A 17883-nucleotide genomic window follows, 5' to 3' on the forward strand; every position below is an offset into this window, starting at 1 on the left:
GAACCTTCTTTTACTATCTCATAGAGAAACTAACACAATTTTCAGGTTAAAAATATCAACGGAACTTGGGATTCCCAGCCAGTCTCCCATGCTGGTACTTGCCAAGCCTTAAGCTGCATTGCTGCTGCGATCTGACGAGAGCAGGCACATTCAGCTTAGAATGGCCGTTGACAGCAACTGTTCAGTTTGAACCTTCTTTTACTATCTCATAGAGAAACTAACACAATTTTCAGGTTCAAAAAGGTCAACGGAACTTGGGATTCCCAGCCAGTCTCCCATGCTGGTACTTGCAAAGCCTTAAGCTGCATTGCTGCTGCGATCTGACGAGAGCAGGCACATTCAGCTTAGAATGGCCGTTGACAGCAGCTGTTCAATTTGAACCTTCTTTTACTATCTCATAGAGAAACTAACACAATTTTCAGGTTCAAAAAGGTCAACGGAACTTGGGATTCCCAGCCAGTCTCCCATGCTGGTACTTGCCAAGCCTTAAGCTGCATTGCTGCTGCGATCTGATGAGAGCAGGCACATTCAGCTTAGAATGGCCGTTGACAGCAGCTGGTCAATTTGAACCTTCTTTTACTATCTCATAGAGAAACTAACACAATTTTCAGGTTCAAAAAGGTCAACGGAACTTGGGATTCCCAGCCAGTCTCCCATGCTGGTACTTGCCAAGCCTTAAGCTGCATTGCTGCTGCGATCTGATGAGAGCAGGCACATTCAGCTTAGAATGGCCGTTGACAGCAGCTGGTCAATTTGAACCTTCTTTTACTATCTCATAGAGAAACTAACACAATTTTCAGGTTCAAAAAGGTCAACGGAACTTGGGATTCCCAGCCAGTCTCCCATGCTGGTACTTGCCAAGCCTTAAGCTGCTGCGATCTGACGAGAGCAGGCACATTCAGCTTAGAATGGCCGTTGACAGCAGCTGTTCAATTTGAACCTTCTTTTACTATCTCATAGAGAAATTAACACAATTTTCAGGTTCAAAAAGGTCAACAGAACTTGGGATTCCCAGCCAGTCTCCCATGCTGGTACTTGCCAAGCCTTAAGCTGCATTGCTGCTGCGATCTGACGAGAGCAGGCACATTCAGCTTAGAATGGCCGTTGACAGCAGCTGTTCAATTTGAACCTTCTTTTACTATCTCATAGAGAAACTAACACAATTTTCAGGTTCAAAAAGGTCAACGGAACTTGGGATTCCCAGCCAGTCTCCCATGCTGGTACTTGCCAAGCCTTAAGCTGCATTGCTGCTGCGATCTGACGAGAGCAGGCACATTCAGCTTAGAATGGCCGTTGACAGCAGCTGTTCAATTTGAACCTTCTTTTACTATCTCATAGAGAAACTAACACAATTTTCAGGTTCAAAAAGGTCAACGGAACTTGGGATTCCCAGCCAGTCTCCCATGCTGGTACTTGCCAAGCCTTAAGCTGCATTGCTGCTGCGATCTGACGAGAGCAGGCACATTCAGCTTAGAATGGCCGTTGACGGCAGCTGTTCAATTTGAACCTTCTTTTACTATCTCATAGAGAAACTAACACAATTTTCAGGTTCAAAAAGGTCAACAGAACTTGGGATTCCCAGCCAGTCTCCCATGCTGGTACTTGCCAAGCCTTAAGCTGCATTGCTGCTGCGATCTGACGAGAGCAGGCACATTCAGCTTAGAATGGCCGTTGACAGCAGCTGTTCAATTTGAACCTTCTTTTACTATCTCATAGAGAAACTAACACAATTTTCAGGTTCAAAAAGGTCAACAGAACTTGGGATTCCCAGCCAGTCTCCCATGCTGGTACTTGCCAAGCCTTAAGCTGCATTGCTGCTGCGATCTGACGAGAGCAGGCACATTCAGCTTAGAATGGCCGTTGACAGCAGCTGTTCAATTTGAACCTTCTTTTACTATCTCATAGAGAAACTAACACAATTTTCAGGTTCAAAAAGGTCAACGGAACTAGGGATTCCCAGCCAGTCTCCCATGCTGGTACTTGCCAAGCCTTAAGCTGCTGCGATCTGACGAGAGCAGGCACATTCAGCTTAGAATGGCCGTTGACAGCAGCTGTTCAATTTGAACCTTCTTTTACTATCTCATAGAGAAACTAACACAATTTTCAGGTTCAAAAAGGTCAACAGAACTTGGGATTCCCAGCCAGTCTCCCATGCTGGTACTTGCCAAGCCTTAAGCTGCATTGCTGCTGCGATCTGACGAGAGCAGGCACATTCAGCTTAGAATGGCCGTTGACAGCAGCTGTTCAATTTGAACCTTCTTTTACTATCTCATAGAGAAACTAACACAATTTTCAGGTTCAAAAAGGTCAACAGAACTTGGGATTCCCAGCCAGTCTCCCATGCTGGTACTTGCCAAGCCTTAAGCTGCATTGCTGCTGCGATCTGACGAGAGCAGGCACATTCAGCTTAGAATGGCCGTTGACAGCAGCTGTTCAATTTGAACCTTCTTTTACTATCTCATAGAGAAACTAACACAATTTTCAGGTTCAAAAAGGTCAACAGAACTTGGGATTCCCAGCCAGTCTCCCATGCTGGTACTTGCCAAGCCTTAAGCTGCATTGCTGCTGCGATCTGACGAGAGCAGGCACATTCAGCTTAGAATGGCCGTTGACAGCAGCTGTTCAATTTGAACCTTCTTTTACTATCTCATAGAGAAACTAACACAATTTTCAGGTTCAAAAAGGTCAACGGAACTAGGGATTCCCAGCCAGTCTCCCATGCTGGTACTTGCCAAGCCGTAAGCTGCTGCGATCTGACGAGAGCAGGCACATTCAGCTTAGAATGGCCGTTGACAGCAGCTGTTCAATTTGAACCTTCTTTTACTATCTCATAGAGAAACTAACACAATTTTCAGGTTCAAAAAGGTCAACAGAACTTGGGATTCCCAGCCAGTCTCCCATGCTGGTACTTGCCAAGCCTTAAGCTGCATTGCTGCTGCGATCTGACGAGAGCAGGCACATTCAGCTTAGAATGGCCGTTGACAGCAGCTGTTCAATTTGAACCTTCTTTTACTATCTCATAGAGAAACTAACACAATTTTCAGGTTCAAAAAGGTCAACAGAACTTGGGATTCCCAGCCAGTCTCCCATGCTGGTACTTGCCAAGCCTTAAGCTGCAATGCTGCTGCGATCTGACGAGAGCAGGCACATTCAGCTTAGAATGGCCGTTGACAGCAGCTGTTCAATTTGAACCTTCTTTTACCATCTTTGACAGAGAAACTAACAATTTTCAGGTTCAAAAAGGTCAACGGAACTTGGGATTCCCAGCCAGTCTCCCATGCTGGTACTTGCCAAGCCTTAAGCTGCATTGCTGCTGCGATCTGACGAGAGCAGGCACATTCAGCTTAGAATGGCCGTTGACAGCAGCTGTTCAATTTGAACCTTCTTTTACTATCTCATAGAGAAACTAACACAATTTTCAGGTTCAAAAAGGTCAACGGAACTTGGGATTCCCAGCCAGTCTCCCATACTGGTACTTGCCAAGCCTTAAGCTGCATTGCTGCTGCGATCTGACGAGAGCAGGCACATTCAGCTTAGAATGGCCGTTGACAGCAGCTGTTCAATTTGAACCTTCTTTTACTATCTCATAGAAAAACTAACACAATTTTCAGGTTCAAAAAGGTCAACGGAACTTGGGATTCCCAGCCAGTCTCCCATGCTGGTACTTGCCAAGCCTTAAGCTGCATTGCTGCTGCGATCTGACGAGAGCAGGCACATTCAGCTTAGAATGGCCGTTGACAGCAGCTGTTCAATTTGAACCTTCTTTTACTATCTCATAGAGAAACTAACACAATTTTCAGGTTCAAAAAGGTCAACGGAACTTGGGATTCCCAGCCAGTCTCCCATGCTGGTACTTGCCAAGCCTTAAGCTGCATTGATGCTGCGATCTGACGAGAGCAGGCACATTCAGCTTAGAATGGCCGTTGACAGCAGCTGTTCAGTTTGAACCTTCTTTTACTATCTCATAGAGAAACTAACACAATTTTCAGGTTCAAAAAGGTCAACGGAACTTGGGATTCCCAGCCAGTCTCCCATGCTGGTACTTGCCAAGCCTTAAGCTGCTGCGATCTGACGAGAGCAGGCACATTCAGCTTAGAATGGCCGTTGACAGCAGCTGTTCAATTTGAACCTTCTTTTACTATCTCATAGAGAAACTAACACAATTTTCAGGTTCAAAAAGGTCAACAGAACTTGGGATTCGCAGCCAGTCTCCCATGCTGGTACTTGCCAAGCCTTAAGCTGCATTGCTGCTGCGATCTGACGACAGCAGGCACATTCAGCTTAGAATGGATGTTGACAGCAGCTGTTCAATTTGAACCTTCTTTTACTATCTCATAGAGAAACTAACACAATTTTCAGGTTCAAAAAGGTCAACGGAACTTGGGATTCCCAGCCAGTCTCCCATGCTGGTACTTGCCAAGCCTTAAGCTGCATTGCTGCTGCGATCTGACGAGAGCAGGCACATTCAGCTTAGAATGGCCGTTGACAGCAGCTGTTCAATTTGAACCTTCTTTTACTATCTCATAGAGAAACTAACACAATTTTCAGGTTCAAAAAGGTCAACAGAACTTGGGATTCCCAGCCAGTCTCCCATGCTGGTACTTGCCAAGCCTTAAGCTGCATTGCTGCTGCGATCTGACGAGAGCAGGCACATTCAGCTTAGAATGGCCGTTGACAGCAGCTGTTCAATTTGAACCTTCTTTTACTATCTCATAGAGAAACTAACACAATTTTCAGGTTCAAAAAGGTCAACGGAACTTGGGATTCCCAGCCAGTCTCCCATGCTGGTACTTGCCAAGCCTTAAGCTGCATTGCTGCTGCGATCTGACGAGAGCAGGCACATTCAGCTTAGAATGGCCGTTGACAGCAGCTGTTCAATTTGAACCTTCTTTTACCATCTTTGACAGAGAAACTAACAATTTTCAGGTTCAAAAAGGTCAACGGAACTTGGGATTCCCAGCCAGTTTCCCATGCTGGTACTTGCCAAGCCTTAAGCTGCATTGCTGCTGCGATCTGACGAGAGCAGGCACATTCAGCTTAGAATGGCCGTTGACAGCAGCTGTTCAATTTGAACCTTCTTTTAATATCTCATAGAGAAACTAACACAATTTTCAGGTTCAAAAAGGTCAACGGAACTTAGGATTCCCAGCCAGTCTCCCATGCTGGTACTTGCCAAGCCTTAAGCTGCATTGCTGCTGCGAACTGACGAGAGCAGGCACATTCAGCTTAGAATGGCCGTTAGCAGCAGCTGTTCAATTTGAACCTTCTTTTACTATCTCATAGAGAAACTAACACAATTTTCAGGTTCAAAAAGGTCAACGGAACTTGGGATTCCCAGCCAGTCTCCCATGCTGGTACTTGCCAAGCCTTAAGCTGCTGCGATCTGACGAGAGCAGGCACATTCAGCTTAGAATGGCCGTTGACAGCAGCTGTTCAATTTGAACCTTCTTTTACTATCTCATAGAAAAACTAACACAATTTTCAGGTTCAAAAAGGTCAACAGAACTTGGGATTCCCAGCCAGTCTCCCATGCTGGTACTTGCCAAGCCTTAAGCTGCATTGCTGCTGCGATCTAACGAGAGCAGGCACATTCAGCTTAGAATGGCCGTTGACAGCAGCTATTCAATTTGAACCTTCTTTTACCATCTTTGACAGAGAAACTAACAATTTTCAGGTTCAAAAAGGTCAACGGAACTTGGGATTCCCAGCCAGTCTCCCATGCTGGTACTTGCCAAGCCTTAAGCTGCATTGCTGCTGCGATCTGACGAGAGCAGGCACATTCAGCTTAGAATGGCCGTTGACAGCAGCTGCCTAATTTCTACTTTCTTTTACTATCTCATAGAGAAACTAACACAATTTTCAGGTTCAAAAAGCTCAACGGAACTTGGGATTCCCAGCCAGTCTCCCATGCTGGTACTTGCCAAGCCTTAAGCTGCATTGCTGCTGCGATCTGACGAGAGCAGGCACATTCAGCTTAGAAGGGCCGTTGACAGCAGCTGTTCAATTTGAACCTTCTTTTACTATCTCATATAGAAACTAACACAATTTTCAGGTTCAAAAAGGTCAACGGAACTTGGGATTCCCAGACAGTCTCCCATGCTGGTACTTGCCAAGCCTTAAGCTGCATTGATGCTGCGATCTGACGAGAGCAGGCACATTCAGCTTAGAATGGCCGTTGACAGCAGCTGTTCAGTTTGAACCTTCTTTTACTATCTCATAGAGAAACTAACACAATTTTCAGGTTCAAAAAGGTCAACGGAACTTGGGATTCACAGCCAGTCTCCCATGCTGGTACTTGCCAAGCCTTAAGCCGCATCGCTGCTGTGATCCGACAAGAGCACGCACATTCAGCTTAGAATGGCCGTTGACAGCAGCTGTTCAATTTGAACCTTCTTTTACTATCTCATAGAGAAACTAACCCATTTTTCAGGTTCAAAAAGGTCAACAGAACTTGGGATTCCCAGCCAGTCTCCCATGCTGGTACTTGCCAAGCCTTAAGCTGCATTGCTGCTGCGATCTGACGAGAGCAGGCACATTCAGCTTAGAATGGCCGTTGACAGCAGCTTTTCAATTTGAACCTTCTTTTACCATCTTTGACAGAGAAACTAACAATTTTCAGGTTCAAAAAGGTCAACGGAACTTGGGATTCCCAGCCAGTCTCCCATGCTGTTACTTGCCAAGCCTTAAGCTGCATTGCTGCTGCGATCTGACGAGAGCAGGCACATTCAGCTTAGAATGGCCGTTGACAGCAGCTGTTCAATTTGAACCTTCTTTTACTATCTCATAGAGAAACTAACACAATTTTCAGGTTCAAAAAGGTCAACGGAACTTGGGATTCCCAGCCAGTCTCCCATGCTGGTACTTGCCAAGCCTTAAGCTGCATTGCTGCTGCGATCTGACGAGAGCAGGCACATTCAGCTTAGAATGGCCGTTGACAGCAGCTGGTCAATTTGAACCTTCTTTTACTATCTCATAGAGAAACTAACACAATTTTCAGGTTCAAAAAGGTCAACGGAACTAGGGATTCCCAGCCAGTCTCCCATGCTGGTACTTGCCAAGCCTTAAGCTGCTGCGATCTGACGAGAGCAGGCACATTCAGCTTAGAATGGCCGTTGACAGCAGCTGTTCAATTTGAACCTTCTTTTACTATCTCATAGAGAAACTAACACAATTTTCAGGTTCAAAAAGGTCAACAGAACTTGGGATTCCCAGCCAGTCTCCCATGCTGGTACTTGCCAAGCCTTAAGCTGCATTGCTGCTGCGATCTGACGAGAGCAGGCACATTCAGCTGAGAATGGCTGTTGACAGCAGCTGTTCAATTTGAACCTTCTTTTACTATCTCATAGAGAAACTAACACAATTTTCAGGTTCAAAAAGGTCAACGGAACTTGGGATTCCCAGCCAGTCTCCCATGCTGGTACTTGCCAAGCCTTAAGCTGCATTGCTGCTGCGATCTGACGAGAGCAGGCACATTCAGCTTAGAATGGCCGTTGACAGCAGCTGTTCAGTTTGAACCTTCTTTTACTATCTCATAGAGAAACTAACACAATTTTCAGGTTAAAAATATCAATGGAACTTGGGATTCCCAGCCAGTCTCCCATGCTGGTACTTGCCAAGCCTTAAGCTGCATTGCTGCTGCGATCTGACGAGAGCAGGCACATTCAGCTTAGAATGGCCGTTGACAGCAACTGTTCAGTTTGAACCTTCTTTTACTATCTCATAGAGAAACTAACACAATTTTCAGGTTCAAAAAGGTCAACGGAACTTGGGATTCCCAGCCAGTCTCCCATGCTGGTACTTGCAAAGCCTTAAGCTGCATTGCTGCTGCGATCTGACGAGAGCAGGCACATTCAGCTTAGAATGGCCGTTGACAGCAGCTGTTCAATTTGAACCTTCTTTTACTATCTCATAGAGAAACTAACACAATTTTCAGGTTCAAAAAGGTCAACGGAACTTTGGATTCCCAGCCAGTCTCCCATGCTGGTACTTGCCAAGCCTTAAGCTGCATTGCTGCTGCGATCTGACGAGAGCAGGCACATTCAGCTTAGAATGGCCGTTGACAGCAGCTGTTCAATTTGAACCTTCTTTTACCATCTTTGACAGAGAAACTAACAATTTTCAGGTTCAAAAAGGTCAACGGAACTTGGGATTCCCAGCCAGTTTCCCATGCTGGTACTTGCCAAGCCTTAAGCTGCATTGCTGCTGCGATCTGACGAGAGCAGGCACATTCAGCTTAGAATGGCCGTTGACAGCAGCTGTTCAATTTGAACCTTCTTTTAATATCTCATAGAGAAACTAACACAATTTTCAGGTTCAAAAAGGTCAACGGAACTTAGGATTCCCAGCCAGTCTCCCATGCTGGTACTTGCCAAGCCTTAAGCTGCTGCGATCTGATGAAAGCAGGCACATTCAGCTTAGAATGGCCGTTGACAGCAGCTGTTCAATTTGAACCTTCTTTTACTATCTCATAGAGAAACTAACACAATTTTCAGGTTCAAAAAGGTCAACAGAACTTGGGATTCCCAGCCAGTCTCCCATGCTGGTACTTGCCAAGCCTTAAGCTGCATTGCTGCTGCGATCTGACGAGAGCAGGCACATTCAGCTTAGAATGGCCGTTGACAGCAGCTGTTCAATTTGAACCTTCTTTTACTATCTCATAGAGAAACTAACACAATTTTCAGGTTCAAAAAGGTCAACAGAACTTGGGATTCCCAGCCAGTCTCCCATGCTGGTACTTGCCAAGCCTTAAGCTGCAATGCTGCTGCGATCTGACGAGAGCAGGCACATTCAGCTTAGAATGGCCGTTGACAGCAGCTGTTCAATTTGAACCTTCTTTTACCATCTTTGACAGAGAAACTAACAATTTTCAGGTTCAAAAAGGTCAACGGAACTTGGGATTCCCAGCCAGTCTCCCATGCTGGTACTTGCCAAGCCTTAAGCTGCATTGCTGCTGCGATCTGACGAGAGCAGGCACATTCAGCTTAGAATGGCCGTTGACAGCAGCTGTTCAATTTGAACCTTCTTTTACTATCTCATAGAGAAACTAACACAATTTTCAGGTTCAAAAAGGTCAACGGAACTTGGGATTCCCAGCCAGTCTCCCATGCTGGTACTTGCCAAGCCTTAAGCTGCATTGCTGCTGCGATCTGACGAGAGCAGGCACATTCAGCTTAGAATGGCCGTTGACAGCAGCTGTTCAATTTGAACCTTCTTTTACTATCTCATAGAGAAACTAACACAATTTTCAGGTTCAAAAAGGTCAACGGAACTTGGGATTCCCAGCCAGTCTCCCATGCTGGTACTTGCCAAGCCTTAAGCTGCTGCGATCTGACGAGAGCAGGCACATTCAGCTTAGAATGGCCATTGACAGCAGCTGTTCAATTTGAACCTTCTTTTACTATCTCATAGAGAAACTAACACAATTTTCAGGTTCAAAAAGGTCAACAGAACTTGAGATTCCCAGCCAGTCTCCCATGCTGGTACTTGCCAAGCCTTAAGCTGCATTGCTGCTGCGATCTGACGAGAGCAGGCACATTCAGCTTAGAATGGCTGTTGACAGCAGCTGTTCAATTTGAACCTTCTTTTACTATCTCATAGAGAAACTAACACAATTTTCAGGTTCAAAAAGGTCAACGGAACTTGGGATTCCCAGCCAGTCTCCCATGCTGGTACTTGCCAAGCCTTAAGCTGCATTGATGCTGCGATCTGACGAGAGCAGGCACATTCAGCTTAGAATGGCCGTTGACAGCAGCTGTTCAGTTTGAACCTTCTTTTACTATCTCATAGAGAAACTAACACAATTTTCAGGTTCAAAAAGGTCAACGGAACTTGGGATTCCCAGCCAGTCTCCCATGCTGGTACTTGCCAAGCCTTAAGCTGCTGCGATCTGACGAGAGCAGGCACATTCAGCTTAGAATGGCCGTTGACAGCAGCTGTTCAATTTGAAACTTCTTTTACCATCTTTGACAGAGAAACTAACAATTTTCAGGTTCAAAAAGGTCAACGGAACTTGGGATTCCCAGCCAGTCTCCCATGCTGGTACTTGCCAAGCCTTAAGCTGCATTGCTGCTGCGATCTGACGAGAGCAGGCACATTCAGCTTAGAATGGCCGTTGACAGCAGCTGTTCAATTTGAACCTTCTTTTACTATCTCATAGAGAAACTAACACAATTTTCAGGTTCAAAAAGGTCAACGGAACTTGGGATTCCCAGCCTGTCTCCCATGCTGGTACTTGCCAAGCCTTAAGCTGCATTGCTGCTGCGATCTGACGAGAGCAGGCACATTCAGCTTAGAATGGCCGTTGACAGCAGCTGTTCAATTTGAACCTTCTTTTACTATCTCATAGAAAAACTAACACAATTTTCAGGTTCAAAAAGGTCAACAGAACTTGGGATTTCCAGCCAGTCTCCCATGCTGGTACTTGCCAAGCCTTAAGCTGCATTGCTGCTGCGATCTGACGAGAGCAGGCGGCACATTCAGCTTAGAATGGCCGTTGACAGCAGCTGTTCAATTTGAACCTTCTTTTACTATCTCATAGAGAAACTAACACAATTTTCAGGTTCAAAAAGGTCAACGGAACTTGGGATTCCCAGCCAGTCTCCCATGCTGGTACTTGCCAAGCCTTAAGCTGCATTGCTGCTGCGATCTGACGAGAGCAGGCACATTCAGCTTAGAATGGCCGTTGACAGCAGCTGTTCAGTTTGAACCTTCTTTTACTATCTCATAGAGAAACTAACACAATTTTCAGGTTCAAAAAGGTGAACGGAACTTGGGATTCCCAGCCAGTCTCCCATGCTGGTACTTGCCAAGCCTTAAGCTGCATTGCTGCTGCGATGTGACGAGAGCAGGCACATTCAGCTTAGATTGGCTGTTGACAGCAGCTGTTCAATTTGAACCTTCTTTTACTATCTCATAGAGAAACTAACACAATTTTCAGGTTCAAAAAGGTCAACGGAACTTGGGATTCCCAGCCAGTCTCCCATGCTGGTACTTGCCAAGCCTTAAGCTGCATTGATGCTGCGATCTGACGAGAGCAGGCACATTCAGCTTAGAATGGCCGTTGACAGCAGCTGTTCAGTTTGAACCTTCTTTTACTATCTCATAGAGAAACTAACACAATTTTCAGGTTCAAAAATGTCAACGGAACTTGGGATTCCCAGCCAGTCTCCCATACTGGTACTTGCCAAGCCTTAAGCTGCATTGCTGCTGCGATCTGACGAGAGCAGGCACATTCAGCTTAGAATGGCCGTTGACAGCAGCTGTTCAGTTTGAACCTTCTTTTACTATCTCATAGAGAAACTAACACAATTTTCAGGTTCAAAAAGGTCAACGGAACTTGGGATTCCCAGCCAGTCTCCCATGCTGGTACTTGCCAAGCCTTAAGCTGCTGCGATCTGACGAGAGCAGGCATATTCAGCTTAGAATGGCCGTTGACAGCAGCTGTTCAATTTGAACCTTCTTTTACTATCTCATAGAGAAACTAACACAATTTTCAGGTTCAAAAAGGTCAACAGAACTTGGGATTTCCAGCCAGTCTCCCATGCTGGTACTTGCCAAGCCTTAAGCTGCATTGCTGCTGCGATCTGACGAGAGCAGGCACATTCAGCTTAGAATGGCCGTTGACAGCAGCTGTTCAGTTTGAACCTTCTTTTACTATCTCATAGAGAAACTAACACAATTTTCAGGTTCAAAAAGGTGAACGGAACTTGGGATTCCCAGCCAGTCTCCCATGCTGGTACTTGCCAAGCCTTAAGCTGCATTGCTGCTGCGATCTGACGAGAGCAGGCACATTCAGCTTAGATTGGCTGTTGACAGCAGCTGTTCAATTTGAACCTTCTTTTACTATCTCATAGAGAAACTAACACAATTTTCAGGTTCAAAAAGGTCAACGGAACTTGGGATTCCCAGCCAGTCTCCCATGCTGGTACTTGCCAAGCCTTAAGCTGCATTGCTGCTGCGATCTGACGAGAGCAGGCACATTCAGCTTAGAATGGCCGTTGACAGCAGCTGTTCAGTTTGAACCTTCTTTTACTATCTCATAGAGAAACTAACACAATTTTCAGGTTCAAAAAGGTCAACGGAACTTGGGATTCCCAGCCAGTCTCCCATGCTGGTACTTGCCAAGCCTTAAGCTGCTGCGATCTGACGAGAGCAGGCACATTCAGCTTAGAATGGCCGTTGACAGCAGCTGTTCAATTTGAACCTTCTTTTACTATCTCATAGAGAAACTAACACAATTTTCAGGTTCAAAAAGGTCAACAGAACTTGGGATTCGCAGCCAGTCTCCCATGCTGGTACTTGCCAAGCCTTAAGCTGCATTGCTGCTGCGATCTGACGAAAGCAGGCACATTCAGCTTAGAATGGATGTTGACAGCAGCTGTTCAATTTGAACCTTCTTTTACTATCTCATAGAGAAACTAACACAATTTTCAGGTTCAAAAAGGTCAACGGAACTTGGGATTCCCAGCCAGTCTCCCATGCTGGTACTTGCCAAGCCTTAAGCTGCATTGCTGCTGCGATCTGACGAGAGCAGGCACATTCAGCTTAGAATGGCCGTTGACAGCAGCTGTTCAATTTGAACCTTCTTTTACTATCTCATAGAGAAACTAACACAATTTTCAGGTTCAAAAAGGTCAACAGAACTTGGGATTCCCAGCCAGTCTCCCATGCTGGTACTTGCCAAGCCTTAAGCTGCATTGCTGCTGCGATCTGACGAGAGCAGGCACATTCAGCTTAGAATGGCCGTTGACAGCAGCTGTTCAATTTGAACCTTCTTTTACTATCTCATAGAAAAACTAACACAATTTTCAGGTTCAAAAAGGTCAACAGAACTTGGGATTTCCAGCCAGTCTCCCATGCTGGTACTTGCCAAGCCTTAAGCTGCATTGCTGCTGCGATCTGACGAGAGCAGGCACATTCAGCTTAGAATGGCCGTTGACAGCAGCTGTTCAATTTGAACCTTCTTTTACTATCTCATAGAGAAACTAACACAATTTTCAGGTTCAAAAAGGTCAACGGAACTTGGGATTCCCAGCCAGTCTCCCATGCTGGTACTTGCCAAGCCTTAAGCTGCATTGCTGCTGCGGTCTGACGAGAGCAGGCACATTCAGCTTAGAATGGCCGTTGACAGCAGCTGTTCAGTTTGAACCTTCTTTTACTATCTCATAGAGAAACTAACACAATTTTCAGGTTCAAAAAGGTGAACGGAACTTGGGATTCCCAGCCAGTCTCCCATGCTGGTACTTGCCAAGCCTTAAGCTGCATTGCTGCTGCGATGTGACGAGAGCAGGCACATTCAGCTTAGATTGGCTGTTGACAGCAGCTGTTCAATTTGAACCTTCTTTTACTATCTCATAGAGAAACTAACACAATTTTCAGGTTCAAAAAGGTCAACGGAACTTGGGATTCCCAGCCAGTCTCCCATGCTGGTACTTGCCAAGCCTTAAGCTGCATTGATGCTGCGATCTGACGAGAGCAGGCACATTCAGCTTAGAATGGCCGTTGACAGCAGCTGTTCAGTTTGAACCTTCTTTTACTATCTCATAGAGAAACTAACACAATTTTCAGGTTCAAAAAGGTCAACGGAACTTGGGATTCCCAGCCAGTCTCCCATGCTGGTACTTGCCAAGCCTTAAGCTGCTGCGATCTGACGAGAGCAGGCACATTCAGCTTAGAATGGCCGTTGACAGCAGCTGTTCAGTTTGAACCTTCTTTTACTATCTCATAGAGAAACTAACACAATTTTCAGGTTCAAAAAGGTCAACGGAACTTGGGATTCCCAGCCAGTCTCCCATGCTGGTACTTGCCAAGCCTTAAGCTGCTGCGATCTGACGAGAGCAGGCACATTCAGCTTAGAATGGCCGTTGACAGCAGCTGTTCAATTTGAACCTTCTTTTACTATCTCATAGAGAAACTAACACAATTTTCAGGTTCAAAAAGGTCAACGGAACTTGGGATTCCCAGCCAGTCTCCCATGCTGGTACTTGCCAAGCCTTAAGCTGCATTGATGCTGCGATCTGACGAGAGCAGGCACATTCAGCTTAGAATGGCCGTTGACAGCAGCTGTTCAGTTTGAACCTTCTTTTACTATCTCATAGAGAAACTAACACAATTTTCAGGTTAAAAATATCAACGGAACTTGGGATTCCCAGCCAGTCTCCCATGCTGGTACTTGCCAAGCCTTAAGCTGCATTGCTGCTGCGATCTGACAAGAGCAGGCACATTCAGCTTAGAATGGCCGTTGACAGCAGCTGATCAGTTTGAACCTTCTTTTACTATCTCATAGAGAAACTAACACAATTTTCAGGTTCAAAAAGGTCAACGGAACTTGGGATTCCCAGCCAGTCTCCCATGCTGGTACTTGCCAAGCCTTAAGCTGCATTGCTGCTGCGATCTGACGAGATCAGGCACATTCAGCTTAGAATGGCCGTTGACAGCAGCTGTTCAATTTGAACCTTCTTTTACTATCTCATAGAGAAACTAACACAATTTTCAGGTTCAAAAAGGTCAACGGAACTTGGGATTCCCAGCCAGTCTCCCGTGCTGGTACTTGCCAAGCCTTAAGCTGCATTGCTGCTGCGATCTGACGAGAGCAGGCACATTCAGCTTAGAATGGCCGTTGACAGCAGCTGTTCAGTTTGAACCTTCTTTTACTATCTCATAGAGAAACTAACACAATTTTCAGGTTCAAAAAGGTCAACGGAACTTGGGATTCCCAGCCAGTCTCCCATGCTGGTACTTGCCAAGCCTTAAGCTGCAATGCTGCTGCGATCTGACGAGAGCACGCACATTCAGCTTAGAATGGCCGTTGACAGCAGCTGTTCAATTTGAACCTTCTTTTACTATCTCATAGAGAAACTAACACAATTTTCAGGTTCAAAAAGGTCAACAGAACTTGGGATTCCCAGCCAGTCTCCCATACTGGTACTTGCCAAGCCTTAAGCTGCATTGCTGCTGCGATCTGACAAGAGCAGGCACATTCAGCTTAGAATGGCCGTTGACAGCAGCTGTTCAATTTGAACCTTCTTTTACTATCTCATAGAAAAACTAACACAATTTTCAGGTTCAAAAAGGTCAACAGAACTTGGGATTTCCAGCCAGTCTCCCATGCTGGTACTTGCCAAGCCTTAAGCTGCATTGCTGCTGCGATCTGACGAGAGCAGGCACATTCAGCTTAGAATGGCCGTTGACAGCAGCTGTTCAATTTGAACCTTCTTTTACTATCTCATAGAGAAACTAACACAATTTTCAGGTTCAAAAAGGTCAACAGAACTTGGGATTCCCAGCCAGTCTCCCATACTGGTACTTGCCAAGCCTTAAGCTGCATTGCTGCTGCGATCTGACAAGAGCAGGCACATTCAGCTTAGAATGGCCGTTGACAGCAGCTGTTCAATTTGAACCTTCTTTTACTATCTCATAGAAAAACTAACACAATTTTCAGGTTCAAAAGGGTCAACAGAACTTGGGATTTCCAGCCAGTCTCCCATGCTGGTACTTGCCAAGCCTTAAGCTGCATTGCTGCTGCGATCTGACGAGAGCAGGCACATTCCGCTTAGAATGGCCGTTGACAGCAGCTGTTCAGTTTGAACCTTCTTTTACTATCTCATAGAGAAACTAACACAATTTTCAGGTTCAAAAAGGTCAACGGAACTTGGGATTCCCAGCCAGTCTCCCATGCTGGTACTTGCCAAGCCTTAAGCTGCTGCGATCTGACGAGAGCAGGCACATTCAGCTTAGAATGGCCGTTGACAGCAGCTGTTCAATTTGAACCTTCTTTTACTATCTCATAGAGAAACTAACACAATTTTCAGGTTCAAAAAGGTCAACAGAAATTGGGATTCGCAGCCAGTCTCCCATGCTGGTACTTGCCAAGCCTTAAGCTGCATTGATGCTGCGATCTGACGAGAGCAGGCACATTCAGCTTAGAATGGCCGTTGACAGCAGCTGTTCAGTTTGAACCTTCTTTTACTATCTCATAGAGAAACTAACACAATTTTCAGGTTAAAAATATCAACGGAACTTGGGATTCCCAGCCAGTCTCCCATGCTGGTACTTGCCAAGCCTTAAGCTGCATTGCTGCTGCGATCTGACAAGAGCAGGCACATTCAGCTTAGAATGGCCGTTGACAGCAGCTGATCAGTTTGAACCTTCTTTTACTATCTCATAGAGAAACTAACACAATTTTCAGGTTCAAAAAGGTCAACGGAACTTGGGATTCCCAGCCAGTCTCCCATGCTGGTACTTGCCAAGCCTTAAGCTGCATTGCTGCTGCGATCTGACGAGATCAGGCACATTCAGCTTAGAATGGCCGTTGACAGCAGCTGTTCAATTTGAACCTTCTTTTACTATCTCATAGAGAAACTAACACAATTTTCAGGTTCAAAAAGGTCAACGGAACTTGGGATTCCCAGCCAGTCTCCCGTGCTGGTACTTGCCAAGCCTTAAGCTGCATTGCTGCTGCGATCTGACGAGAGCAGGCACATTCAGCTTAGAATGGCCGTTGACAGCAGCTTTTCAGTTTGAACCTTCTTTTACTATCTCATAGAGAAACTAACACAATTTTCAGGTTCAAAAAGGTCAACGGAACTTGGGATTCCCAGCCAGTCTCCCATGCTGGTACTTGCCAAGCCTTAAGCTGCAATGCTGCTGCGATCTGACGAGAGCACGCACATTCAGCTTAGAATGGCCGTTGACAGCAGCTGTTCAATTTGAACCTTCTTTTACTATCTCATAGAGAAACTAACACAATTTTCAGGTTCAAAAAGGTCAACAGAACTTGGGATTCCCAGCCAGTCTCCCATACTGGTACTTGCCAAGCCTTAAGCTGCATTGCTGCTGCGATCTGACAAGAGCAGGCACATTCAGCTTAGAATGGCCGTTGACAGCAGCTGTTCAATTTGAACCTTCTTTTACTATCTCATAGAAAAACTAACACAATTTTCAGGTTCAAAAAGGTCAACAGAACTTGGGATTTCCAGCCAGTCTCCCATGCTGGTACTTGCCAAGCCTTAAGCTGCATTGCTGCTGCGATCTGACGAGAGCAGGCACATTCAGCTTAGAATGGCCGTTGACAGCAGCTGTTCAATTTGAACCTTCTTTTACTATCTCATAGAAAAACTAACACAATTTTCAGGTTCAAAAAGGTCAACAGAACTTGGGATTTCCAGCCAGTCTCCCATGCTGGTACTTGCCAAGCCTTAAGCTGCATTGCTGCTGCGATCTGACGAGAGCAGGCACATTCAGCTTAGAATGGCCGTTGACAGCAGCTGTTCAATTTGAACCTTCTTTTACTATCTCATAGAGAAACTAACACAATTTTCAGGTTCAAAAAGGTCAACGGAACTTGGGATTCCCAGCCAGTCTCCCATGCTGGTACTTGCCAAGCCTTAAGCTGCATTGCTGCTGCGATCTGACGAGAGCAGGCACATTCAGCTTAGAATGGCCGTTGACAGCAGCTGTTCAGTTTGAACCTTCTTTTACTATCTCATAGAGAAACTAACACAATTTTCAGGTTCAAAAAGGTCAACGGAACTTGGGATTCCCAGCCAGTCTCCCATGCTGGTACTTGCCAAGCCTTAAGCTGCTGCGATCTGACGAGAGCAGGCACATTCAGCTTAGAATGGCCGTTGACAGCAGCTGTTCAATTTGAACCTTCTTTTACTATCTCATAGAGAAACTAACACAATTTTCAGGTTCAAAAAGGTCAACAGAAATTGGGATTCGCAGCCAGTCTCCCATGCTGGTACTTGCCAAGCCTTAAGCTGCATTGCTGCTGCGATCTGACGAGAGCAGGCACATTCAGCTTAGAATGGATGTTGACAGCAGCTGTTCAATTTGAACCTTCTTTTACTATCTCATAGAGAAACTAACACAATTTTCAGGTTC

At 45.6% G+C, this 17883-nt stretch overlaps 66 pseudogenes; all 66 read right to left on the reverse strand.

Annotated features, from left to right (window-relative positions):
• Positions 1 to 53: 53 nt before the first annotated feature.
• Positions 54 to 172, reverse strand: LOC140109220 (5S ribosomal RNA; annotated as a pseudogene).
• Positions 173 to 242: 70 nt separating this feature from the next.
• LOC140109356 (5S ribosomal RNA) lies at positions 243 to 361 on the reverse strand (annotated as a pseudogene).
• Positions 362 to 431: 70 nt separating this feature from the next.
• LOC140109426 (5S ribosomal RNA) lies at positions 432 to 550 on the reverse strand (annotated as a pseudogene).
• Positions 551 to 620: 70 nt separating this feature from the next.
• LOC140108942 (5S ribosomal RNA) lies at positions 621 to 739 on the reverse strand (annotated as a pseudogene).
• A 251-nt stretch (positions 740 to 990) lies between these two features.
• Positions 991 to 1109, reverse strand: LOC140109059 (5S ribosomal RNA; annotated as a pseudogene).
• Positions 1110 to 1179: 70 nt separating this feature from the next.
• Positions 1180 to 1298, reverse strand: LOC140109174 (5S ribosomal RNA; annotated as a pseudogene).
• A 70-nt stretch (positions 1299 to 1368) lies between these two features.
• LOC140109187 (5S ribosomal RNA) lies at positions 1369 to 1487 on the reverse strand (annotated as a pseudogene).
• A 70-nt stretch (positions 1488 to 1557) lies between these two features.
• LOC140109061 (5S ribosomal RNA) lies at positions 1558 to 1676 on the reverse strand (annotated as a pseudogene).
• Positions 1677 to 1746: 70 nt separating this feature from the next.
• On the reverse strand, positions 1747 to 1865 carry LOC140109062 (5S ribosomal RNA; annotated as a pseudogene).
• Positions 1866 to 2116: 251 nt separating this feature from the next.
• LOC140109063 (5S ribosomal RNA) lies at positions 2117 to 2235 on the reverse strand (annotated as a pseudogene).
• Positions 2236 to 2305: 70 nt separating this feature from the next.
• LOC140109064 (5S ribosomal RNA) lies at positions 2306 to 2424 on the reverse strand (annotated as a pseudogene).
• A 70-nt stretch (positions 2425 to 2494) lies between these two features.
• On the reverse strand, positions 2495 to 2613 carry LOC140109066 (5S ribosomal RNA; annotated as a pseudogene).
• A 251-nt stretch (positions 2614 to 2864) lies between these two features.
• On the reverse strand, positions 2865 to 2983 carry LOC140109067 (5S ribosomal RNA; annotated as a pseudogene).
• A 70-nt stretch (positions 2984 to 3053) lies between these two features.
• On the reverse strand, positions 3054 to 3172 carry LOC140109368 (5S ribosomal RNA; annotated as a pseudogene).
• A 70-nt stretch (positions 3173 to 3242) lies between these two features.
• On the reverse strand, positions 3243 to 3361 carry LOC140109199 (5S ribosomal RNA; annotated as a pseudogene).
• Positions 3362 to 3431: 70 nt separating this feature from the next.
• Positions 3432 to 3550, reverse strand: LOC140108966 (5S ribosomal RNA; annotated as a pseudogene).
• A 70-nt stretch (positions 3551 to 3620) lies between these two features.
• LOC140109211 (5S ribosomal RNA) lies at positions 3621 to 3739 on the reverse strand (annotated as a pseudogene).
• A 70-nt stretch (positions 3740 to 3809) lies between these two features.
• Positions 3810 to 3928, reverse strand: LOC140109157 (5S ribosomal RNA; annotated as a pseudogene).
• Positions 3929 to 4368: 440 nt separating this feature from the next.
• Positions 4369 to 4487, reverse strand: LOC140109223 (5S ribosomal RNA; annotated as a pseudogene).
• A 70-nt stretch (positions 4488 to 4557) lies between these two features.
• Positions 4558 to 4676, reverse strand: LOC140109068 (5S ribosomal RNA; annotated as a pseudogene).
• Positions 4677 to 4746: 70 nt separating this feature from the next.
• LOC140109235 (5S ribosomal RNA) lies at positions 4747 to 4865 on the reverse strand (annotated as a pseudogene).
• A 70-nt stretch (positions 4866 to 4935) lies between these two features.
• LOC140109152 (5S ribosomal RNA) lies at positions 4936 to 5054 on the reverse strand (annotated as a pseudogene).
• Positions 5055 to 5494: 440 nt separating this feature from the next.
• LOC140109143 (5S ribosomal RNA) lies at positions 5495 to 5613 on the reverse strand (annotated as a pseudogene).
• A 70-nt stretch (positions 5614 to 5683) lies between these two features.
• On the reverse strand, positions 5684 to 5802 carry LOC140109248 (5S ribosomal RNA; annotated as a pseudogene).
• A 70-nt stretch (positions 5803 to 5872) lies between these two features.
• LOC140109398 (5S ribosomal RNA) lies at positions 5873 to 5991 on the reverse strand (annotated as a pseudogene).
• A 70-nt stretch (positions 5992 to 6061) lies between these two features.
• Positions 6062 to 6180, reverse strand: LOC140109098 (5S ribosomal RNA; annotated as a pseudogene).
• Positions 6181 to 6439: 259 nt separating this feature from the next.
• Positions 6440 to 6558, reverse strand: LOC140109069 (5S ribosomal RNA; annotated as a pseudogene).
• Positions 6559 to 6628: 70 nt separating this feature from the next.
• On the reverse strand, positions 6629 to 6747 carry LOC140109331 (5S ribosomal RNA; annotated as a pseudogene).
• Positions 6748 to 6817: 70 nt separating this feature from the next.
• Positions 6818 to 6936, reverse strand: LOC140109260 (5S ribosomal RNA; annotated as a pseudogene).
• A 251-nt stretch (positions 6937 to 7187) lies between these two features.
• Positions 7188 to 7306, reverse strand: LOC140109198 (5S ribosomal RNA; annotated as a pseudogene).
• Positions 7307 to 7376: 70 nt separating this feature from the next.
• Positions 7377 to 7495, reverse strand: LOC140109272 (5S ribosomal RNA; annotated as a pseudogene).
• Positions 7496 to 7753: 258 nt separating this feature from the next.
• Positions 7754 to 7872, reverse strand: LOC140109357 (5S ribosomal RNA; annotated as a pseudogene).
• A 70-nt stretch (positions 7873 to 7942) lies between these two features.
• LOC140109329 (5S ribosomal RNA) lies at positions 7943 to 8061 on the reverse strand (annotated as a pseudogene).
• A 70-nt stretch (positions 8062 to 8131) lies between these two features.
• Positions 8132 to 8250, reverse strand: LOC140109153 (5S ribosomal RNA; annotated as a pseudogene).
• Positions 8251 to 8501: 251 nt separating this feature from the next.
• LOC140109070 (5S ribosomal RNA) lies at positions 8502 to 8620 on the reverse strand (annotated as a pseudogene).
• Positions 8621 to 8690: 70 nt separating this feature from the next.
• On the reverse strand, positions 8691 to 8809 carry LOC140109370 (5S ribosomal RNA; annotated as a pseudogene).
• A 70-nt stretch (positions 8810 to 8879) lies between these two features.
• Positions 8880 to 8998, reverse strand: LOC140109284 (5S ribosomal RNA; annotated as a pseudogene).
• Positions 8999 to 9068: 70 nt separating this feature from the next.
• On the reverse strand, positions 9069 to 9187 carry LOC140109296 (5S ribosomal RNA; annotated as a pseudogene).
• A 251-nt stretch (positions 9188 to 9438) lies between these two features.
• Positions 9439 to 9557, reverse strand: LOC140109189 (5S ribosomal RNA; annotated as a pseudogene).
• Positions 9558 to 9627: 70 nt separating this feature from the next.
• Positions 9628 to 9746, reverse strand: LOC140109158 (5S ribosomal RNA; annotated as a pseudogene).
• A 251-nt stretch (positions 9747 to 9997) lies between these two features.
• Positions 9998 to 10116, reverse strand: LOC140109309 (5S ribosomal RNA; annotated as a pseudogene).
• Positions 10117 to 10186: 70 nt separating this feature from the next.
• On the reverse strand, positions 10187 to 10305 carry LOC140109230 (5S ribosomal RNA; annotated as a pseudogene).
• A 262-nt stretch (positions 10306 to 10567) lies between these two features.
• Positions 10568 to 10686, reverse strand: LOC140109321 (5S ribosomal RNA; annotated as a pseudogene).
• A 259-nt stretch (positions 10687 to 10945) lies between these two features.
• LOC140109160 (5S ribosomal RNA) lies at positions 10946 to 11064 on the reverse strand (annotated as a pseudogene).
• Positions 11065 to 11504: 440 nt separating this feature from the next.
• LOC140109288 (5S ribosomal RNA) lies at positions 11505 to 11623 on the reverse strand (annotated as a pseudogene).
• Positions 11624 to 11882: 259 nt separating this feature from the next.
• LOC140109334 (5S ribosomal RNA) lies at positions 11883 to 12001 on the reverse strand (annotated as a pseudogene).
• Positions 12002 to 12441: 440 nt separating this feature from the next.
• LOC140109346 (5S ribosomal RNA) lies at positions 12442 to 12560 on the reverse strand (annotated as a pseudogene).
• A 70-nt stretch (positions 12561 to 12630) lies between these two features.
• On the reverse strand, positions 12631 to 12749 carry LOC140109072 (5S ribosomal RNA; annotated as a pseudogene).
• A 70-nt stretch (positions 12750 to 12819) lies between these two features.
• Positions 12820 to 12938, reverse strand: LOC140109289 (5S ribosomal RNA; annotated as a pseudogene).
• A 70-nt stretch (positions 12939 to 13008) lies between these two features.
• LOC140109110 (5S ribosomal RNA) lies at positions 13009 to 13127 on the reverse strand (annotated as a pseudogene).
• A 259-nt stretch (positions 13128 to 13386) lies between these two features.
• LOC140109161 (5S ribosomal RNA) lies at positions 13387 to 13505 on the reverse strand (annotated as a pseudogene).
• Positions 13506 to 13937: 432 nt separating this feature from the next.
• LOC140109163 (5S ribosomal RNA) lies at positions 13938 to 14056 on the reverse strand (annotated as a pseudogene).
• A 258-nt stretch (positions 14057 to 14314) lies between these two features.
• LOC140109228 (5S ribosomal RNA) lies at positions 14315 to 14433 on the reverse strand (annotated as a pseudogene).
• A 70-nt stretch (positions 14434 to 14503) lies between these two features.
• Positions 14504 to 14622, reverse strand: LOC140109213 (5S ribosomal RNA; annotated as a pseudogene).
• A 70-nt stretch (positions 14623 to 14692) lies between these two features.
• Positions 14693 to 14811, reverse strand: LOC140109453 (5S ribosomal RNA; annotated as a pseudogene).
• Positions 14812 to 14881: 70 nt separating this feature from the next.
• Positions 14882 to 15000, reverse strand: LOC140109317 (5S ribosomal RNA; annotated as a pseudogene).
• Positions 15001 to 15070: 70 nt separating this feature from the next.
• On the reverse strand, positions 15071 to 15189 carry LOC140109290 (5S ribosomal RNA; annotated as a pseudogene).
• Positions 15190 to 15259: 70 nt separating this feature from the next.
• Positions 15260 to 15378, reverse strand: LOC140109318 (5S ribosomal RNA; annotated as a pseudogene).
• A 70-nt stretch (positions 15379 to 15448) lies between these two features.
• LOC140109451 (5S ribosomal RNA) lies at positions 15449 to 15567 on the reverse strand (annotated as a pseudogene).
• Positions 15568 to 16195: 628 nt separating this feature from the next.
• On the reverse strand, positions 16196 to 16314 carry LOC140109229 (5S ribosomal RNA; annotated as a pseudogene).
• A 70-nt stretch (positions 16315 to 16384) lies between these two features.
• Positions 16385 to 16503, reverse strand: LOC140109215 (5S ribosomal RNA; annotated as a pseudogene).
• A 70-nt stretch (positions 16504 to 16573) lies between these two features.
• LOC140109454 (5S ribosomal RNA) lies at positions 16574 to 16692 on the reverse strand (annotated as a pseudogene).
• Positions 16693 to 16762: 70 nt separating this feature from the next.
• On the reverse strand, positions 16763 to 16881 carry LOC140109319 (5S ribosomal RNA; annotated as a pseudogene).
• A 70-nt stretch (positions 16882 to 16951) lies between these two features.
• Positions 16952 to 17070, reverse strand: LOC140109292 (5S ribosomal RNA; annotated as a pseudogene).
• A 70-nt stretch (positions 17071 to 17140) lies between these two features.
• Positions 17141 to 17259, reverse strand: LOC140109293 (5S ribosomal RNA; annotated as a pseudogene).
• Positions 17260 to 17329: 70 nt separating this feature from the next.
• On the reverse strand, positions 17330 to 17448 carry LOC140109359 (5S ribosomal RNA; annotated as a pseudogene).
• Between the last annotated feature and the right edge of the window lie 435 nt (positions 17449 to 17883).

Source organism: Engystomops pustulosus, unplaced genomic scaffold (assembly GCF_040894005.1).
Source record: "Engystomops pustulosus unplaced genomic scaffold, aEngPut4.maternal MAT_SCAFFOLD_200, whole genome shotgun sequence".
Lineage (NCBI taxonomy): Eukaryota > Metazoa > Chordata > Amphibia > Anura > Leptodactylidae > Engystomops > Engystomops pustulosus.